This window comes from Entelurus aequoreus, linkage group LG05 (genome assembly GCF_033978785.1).
Source record: "Entelurus aequoreus isolate RoL-2023_Sb linkage group LG05, RoL_Eaeq_v1.1, whole genome shotgun sequence".
Lineage (NCBI taxonomy): Eukaryota > Metazoa > Chordata > Actinopteri > Syngnathiformes > Syngnathidae > Entelurus > Entelurus aequoreus.
In genome coordinates, this window is record NC_084735.1 from 84,412,038 (window position 1) to 84,419,061 (window position 7,024).

Here is a 7,024-nt window from a genome sequence, read left to right on the forward strand (position 1 = left end):
GGTAAATGACTATTCTAGCTGCAAATGTCTGGTTTTTGGTGCAATATCTACATAGGTGTATAGAGGCCCATTTCCAGCAACTATCGCTCCAGTGTTCTAATGGTACAATGTGTTTGCTCATTGGCTCAGAAGGCTGATTGATGATTAGAAAACCCTTGTGCAATCATGTTCACACATCTGAAAACAGTTTAGCTCGTTACAGAAGCTACAAAACTGACCTTCCTTTGAGCAGATTGAGTTTCTGGAGCATCACATTTGTGGGGTCAATTAAACGCTCAAAATGGCCAGAAAAAGAGAACTTTCATCTGAAACTCGACAGTCTATTCTTGTTCTTAGAAATTAAGTCTATTCCACAAAATTGTTTGGGTGACCCCAAACTTTTGAACGGTAGTGTATATATATATATATATATATATATATATATATATATTTTTTTTTTTTTTACAACATATTACTGTAAATAGAAATACAGTATCGCTGTTTATCTTTATTTTGGCAACTCAGCTGCCAGTTTTTTACCATAATAAAATGTGGTACCATAAAATCATCAACCGTGGATTTTACAGTAAACACACACCAAAAACTGACAGCTCAGTCGATAGAATTTTACTGAAAAAAACAAACAAAAAACTGTCGGTTTTTTCCAACTTACAGTAATATGCTGTAAAAAAAAAACTCCCTAAATTTTACAGTAAAATCTATTGGTCTTTTTTATAGTGTACAATTTGATGGATAACTTGCTTCGAAATCATACGTTAAGCAGATATTTAAGTATTTATTTGGATTTTGACTAAAAAAGTTGAATATTGGACAATATTTTTCTTCCCTGTCAAACTAGAAAAAAAAAACCTAACACCTTTTAGTAAGAAAATAAAGTAAAGAAATAAGATATAATGTATTTTATTGACACATTATTTCCAGGCTATTGCGGACCATATAAAAGGACGTGGAGGGCCAGATCTGGCCCGCGGGCCTTGAGTTTGACAGGCCTGGTTTAATACTTTTTGTCGCTCTCACCCGCGTCCACAAGAGGCGGAGTCACAGGAACAAAGTCACATACTTATGTTATTTTTAATACTTTTTCTGTCCCCAACGTGACAGATTCTCTCAGCATCTCCCCCCCAATTAACCTTCACTTATCTTCGTCATCGATCAATTAACCTGTAATTGCACAGTGTGTCCACTAGAGTGTGCCAAAGTGTTTGGCCCATCCCCCTTTCGCCCCCCTGCTTGCACTCTTCTCCACCCAGCAGTTGGCGCAAGTATTTGTTTTTTTACGTGCGACTCGGAGCAGTTTGACAAAAAAACTTAAGCAAGAAAAGTTGAAAAAATAAATAAAAAAAGCAGTTCAAAGAGCAGATTGAAAATAAAGACTTTTTCCCCCGAGTGACAATTCATTTAACGTTAATCCGTTAAGCTCCATTTTTCAGAGTTTATTATTTAGGATTAATTTACCCGCCTGACCTGCCGAAGACAACGAGGAAGACTCCGATTCGTCCACCGGTTTTAATATTGACTCGCAAGTCGCTCAATTTTGTCACGGAACATTATTATTGTGAAATAACACACTTTTGAGACAATATATATTCAATAATATAGTTTTTCTCCATCAGTTCTTACACTCTAGCATTAGCTTATAGTTTATAGCTAGAGATGGACATGCCTTAGCTTTTCCAGGCATGGTGGTGGGAAGAAGAAGTGGAGGATAATCATTAAATTAAATACATACATCAAAAACATGGCGGAGCGCGCAGCTAGCTAACTTGGCGAAGCAGCCGGAGCGTAGCACTGCCAGTCTGCACCAAACTGAAGCAGAATGAGTCGATAACGTTAGCCAAGAATGTTACAGTAACATCCAAACGGCGGGCATTTATTCATGAAAATATGAAGAAGCTGCAGATGGAGTGATTGGAATATATGGATATGAGGGCCGGCATGGAATAGAACAGACAAGAAGCCATTGTAATGTCTGCTCGCGGAAAAACAAAATCTTAATCTACGATTTGACTCCCTCTAATGGCCTTGATGCAACAACAGGAGCAGGCTGTTCTGAAACACCCCCCCCCCCCTCCCCCCGCCCCCCACTGAGGACTCCTCAATGATGGACGCTTTTGACCTATCCCTCCCTCCTAAACGACACCTGGAGTCTAACTTTTGCTTGCATGCAGAACAGCCCCCAGGCCTATGGACACTACATCAACACACCCAAGACAATGGGCATATACACCCCCCAATTTAATTTTAAGTTGAGCCACAAGTTTTTCAATGTGAGATTTAAAATAAAACATTCTGCTCAATAACAACCCCCCAAGTATGTATATATCGTGACCCTTTCATACAGTTGATACTTTTGGAGTGGTTCAATGGCAATCGCTTACCATTTGGGTTCCCACTTCTCTGTGAGCGCTTTGAGTATCTAACAATAGAAAAGCGCGATATAAATCTAATCCATTATTATTATTATTATTTATTTGAAAATAACATCGCCATAGATTTGATTGCATTAAGCACTTGTCTCAACTGAGTCAGCTGGTACTGAACAACATCAAAAGCAGACTGCAAGAGCTCAAGGGTCCGCAAACAATGTATGACCGCTTCATCTGCATAAAATCGGAACTAATAACATTAGTTGATTCACCCCCAAATCCTCCACACGACACCTCCGCTCCGGACAGGCTAACCTCCTCCAACCTCCGAGGACAAAGCTACGAACAATGAGAGACCGGGCTTTCTGCTCCGCCGCTCCCAGTCTGTGGAACGCCCTCCCTGACCACCTGAGGGCACCACAGACTGTGGATGCTTTTAAAAAAGGCTTAAAAACCCTTCTTTTTTAAAAAGCCTTTTTTTTTTTTTTTAGATATATGCATACTAGTTCTAGCTATTTGGCTGGTCTAGTTTTTATTTTTATTTATTTTGTTATTATTTTTTTTATTTTTTTTAATACACTGTAGCACTTTGAGGTCGTTTACTCAATGTAAAGTGCTTTTTACAAATAAAATCTATTATTATTATAATTATTATTAGTGAGTGTAAAATCTGCATATTTTGTAGTACAGTACATGCTGTAGTAGTCTTTCTCTCCCTCAAAATCTTAAAATTTGAGGATCATGAATCATGCAAGTGTGTGTGTTGAGGTGTGCATGAAGCACCTGCGGGACACCAAACATGCTGTTAAATAAATATGAAGTTACTCACTCAGTACTTGTAGTTGTTTCACTGCATTCTTACTCTAGTAATTATTTGGATGACGACTTATTACTTTTACTCTTAATATTACTCTAAACCCGAGGTTCTCAATTATTTTCTGTGACATCATTTTGTTCATGTCCCCCCCATGAAGTTAATGTTTGTTTGTTTTACTAACAATATCATGCCATCACCTCCCAGCAGACACAAGATAATTGATACAACGTTGATTATACATACATGTCCTTTAAAACTGACTTTGAAACAACGTTGCAAAAAAGTTATATTTGTAAATTGAGAGACAACGTTGATGTCCAACGTTGGATCCACGTTGTTAGTTGAGATAATGATCAAAATTCAATGGTCAAATCAAAGTCACAACCTGACATTGAATAAACGTCGTCAAAAAGCATGTTGTTTCAATGTTGTATTTGTGTTGTTGTAGAATACTTGTTGGGAAAATGACCAACATTCAATGGTCAAATCAAAGTCAGAACCCAACATTGATTAAACGTTGTCAAAAAGCATGTTGTTTCAACGTTGTATTTGTGTTGTAGAATATTGGTTGGGAAAATGACCAAAATTCAATGGTCAAATCAGCGTCACAACCTGACATTGAATAAACGTCGTCAAAAAGCATGTTGTTTCAGTGTTGTATTTGTGTTGTAGAAAATTTTGTAGGGAAAATGACCAAAATTCAATGGTCAAATCTATGTCAGAACCCGACATTGATTAAACGTTGTCAAAAAGAATGTTGTTTCAACGTTGTATTTGTGTTTTAGAATATAGGTTGGGAAAATGACCAAAATTCAATGGTCAAATCAGCGTCAAAACCTGACATTGAATAAGCGTAGTCAAACAGCATGTTGTTTCAACGTTGTATTTGTGTTTTAGAATACAGGTTGGGAAAATGACCAAAATTCAATGGTCAAATCAAAGTCACAACCTGACATTGAATAAACGTTGTCAAAAAGCATGTTGTTTCAGCGTTGTATTTGTGTTGTTGTAGAATATTTGTTGGGAAAATGGCCAAAATTCAATGGTCAAATCAACGTCAGAACCCAACATTGATTAAACGTTGTCAAAAAGAATGTTGTTTCAACATTGTATTTGTGTTTTAGAATATAGGTTGGGAAAATGACCAAAATTCAATAGTCAAATCAGCGTCACAACCTGACATTGAATAAACGTCGTCAAAAAGCATGTTGTTTCAGTGTTGTATTTGTGTTGTAGAAAATTTTGTAGGGAAAATGACCAAAATTCAATGGTCAAATCAACGTCACAACCCGACATTGATTAAACGTTGTCAAAAAGAATGTTGTTTCAATGTTGTATTTGTGTTGTTGTAGAATATTTGTTGGGAAAATGACCAAAATCCAATGGTCAAAACCTGACATTGAATAAACGTCGTCAAAAAGCATGTTGTTTCAACGTTGTATTTGTGTTGTAGAATATTGTTTGGGAAAATGACCAAAATTCAATGGTCAAATCAACGTCAGAACCCAACATTGATTAAACGTTGTCAAAAAACATGTTGTTTCAATGTTGTATTTGTGTTGTAGAATATTTGTGGGGAAAATGACCAAAATTCAATGGTCAAATCAACGTCACAACCTGACATTGATTAAACGTTGTCAAAAAACATGTTGTTTCAATGTTGTATTTGTGTTGTAGAATATTTGTGGGGAAAATGACCAAAATTCAATGGTCAAATCAACGTCAGAACCCAACATTGATTAAACGTTGTCAAAAAGCATGTTGTTACAGCGTTGTATTTGTGTTGTAGAATATTGGTTAAGAAATGACCAAAATTCAATGGTCAAATCAGCGTCACAACCTGACATTGAATAAGCGTAGCCAAAAAGCATGTTGTTTCAACGTTGTATTTGTGTTGTAGAATATTGGTTGGGAAAATAACCAAAATTCAATGGTCAAATCAGCGTCACAACCTGACATTGAATAAACGTCATCAAAAAGCATGTTGTTTCAACATTGTATTTGTGTTGTAGAATATTGTTTGGGAAAATGACCAAAATTCAATGGTCAAATCTATGTCAGAACCCAACATTGATTAAACATTGTCAAAAAGCATGTTGTTCCAACGTTGTATTTGTGTTTTAGAATATAGGTTGGGAAAATGACCAAAATTCAATGGTCAAATCAAAGTCACAACCTGACATTGAATAAACGTCGTCAAAAAGCATGTTGTTTCAGCGTTGTATTTGTGTTGTTGTAGAATATTTGTAGGGAAAATGGCCAAAATTCAATGGTCAAATCAACGTCAGAACCCAACATTGATTAAACGTTGTCAAAAAGAATGTTGTTTCAACGTTGTATTTGTGTTTTAGAATATAGGTTGGGAAAATGACCAAAATTCAATAGTCAAATCAGCGTCACAACCTGACATTGAATAAACGTCGTCAAAAAGCATGTTGTTTCAGTGTTGTATTTGTGTTGTAGAAAATTTTGTAGGGAAAATGACCAAAATTCAATGGTCAAATCAACGTCAGAACCCGACATTGATTAAACGTTGTCAAAAAGAATGTTGTTTCAACGTTGTATTTGTGTTTTAGAATATTGGTTGGGAAAATGACCAAAATTCAATGGTCAAATCAGCGTCACAAACTGACATTAAATCAACGTTGCCAAAAAGCATGTTATTTTAACATTGTATTTGTGTTGTAGAAAATTTTGTAGGGAAAATGACCAAAATTCAATGGTCAAATCAACGTCACAACCTGACATTGAATAAACGTCGTCAAAAAGCATGTTGTTTCAACGTTGTATTTGTGTTGTAGAATATAGGTTGGGAAAATGACCAAAATTCAATGGTCAAATCAGCGTCAAAACCTGACATTGAATAAGCGTAGCCAAAAAGCATGTTGTTTCAGCGTTGTGTTTGTGTTGTAAAATATATGTTTGGAAAATGACCAAAATTCAATGGTCAAATCAAGGTCAGAACCCAACATTGACTAAAAATGGTCAAAAAGCATGTCGTTTCAACGTTGTATTTGTGTTGTAGAATATTGGTTTGGAAAAATAACCAAAATTCAATGGTCAAATCAGCATCACAAACTGACATTGAATCAACGTTGCCAAAAAGCATGTTGTTTCAACGTTGTATTTGTGTTGTAGAAAATTTTGTAGGGAAAATGACCAAAATTCAATGGTCAAATCAACGTCAGAACCCAACATTGAATAAACGTCGTCAAAAAGCATGTTGTTACAGCGTTGTATTTGTGTTGTAGAATATTGGTTGGGAAATAACCAAAATTCGATAGTTAAATCAACGCCAGAACCCAACATTGATTAAACGTTGTCAAAAAGCATGTTGTTTCAACGTCGTATTTCAGTTGCTCAACGTCAGAACCTAATTCAACAAGTTCTCTACATTGTTTTAATGTCTGGTGTCTGCTGGGATAGTACTCTTACTTGAGTACACATTTTGGCTACTCTACCCACTTCTAAATATTACATTACTTAATAAAACTACTGTAGTTGTTTGCAATACATTTTGTTGTATTGTTAAAATGTGAGTTGTTATTTCCAAAAGCATGTTTTGTGTTGAATTGTGTTAGAGTCAAGCACCAATTAAATGGATTTGAAATCATTTCAGTAGTCGATGTTTTGGCAGTACTTCATGTTTGAGGTAGGATCTGCCTCACAGAAGCAATTCAACTCATAAGTTGACTTCCTTCAGTAAACTTTAGAGTTATTATTGCATGTTGAGACCAGATAAGCAAAATGACTACAAATAAGTATGAATCTTTTTTCCCCCCTCATGCTTGCGGCGCCCCCTAGGGAACGTGCGTCCAGTGTTTGGGCGAGCGGAGGCGGT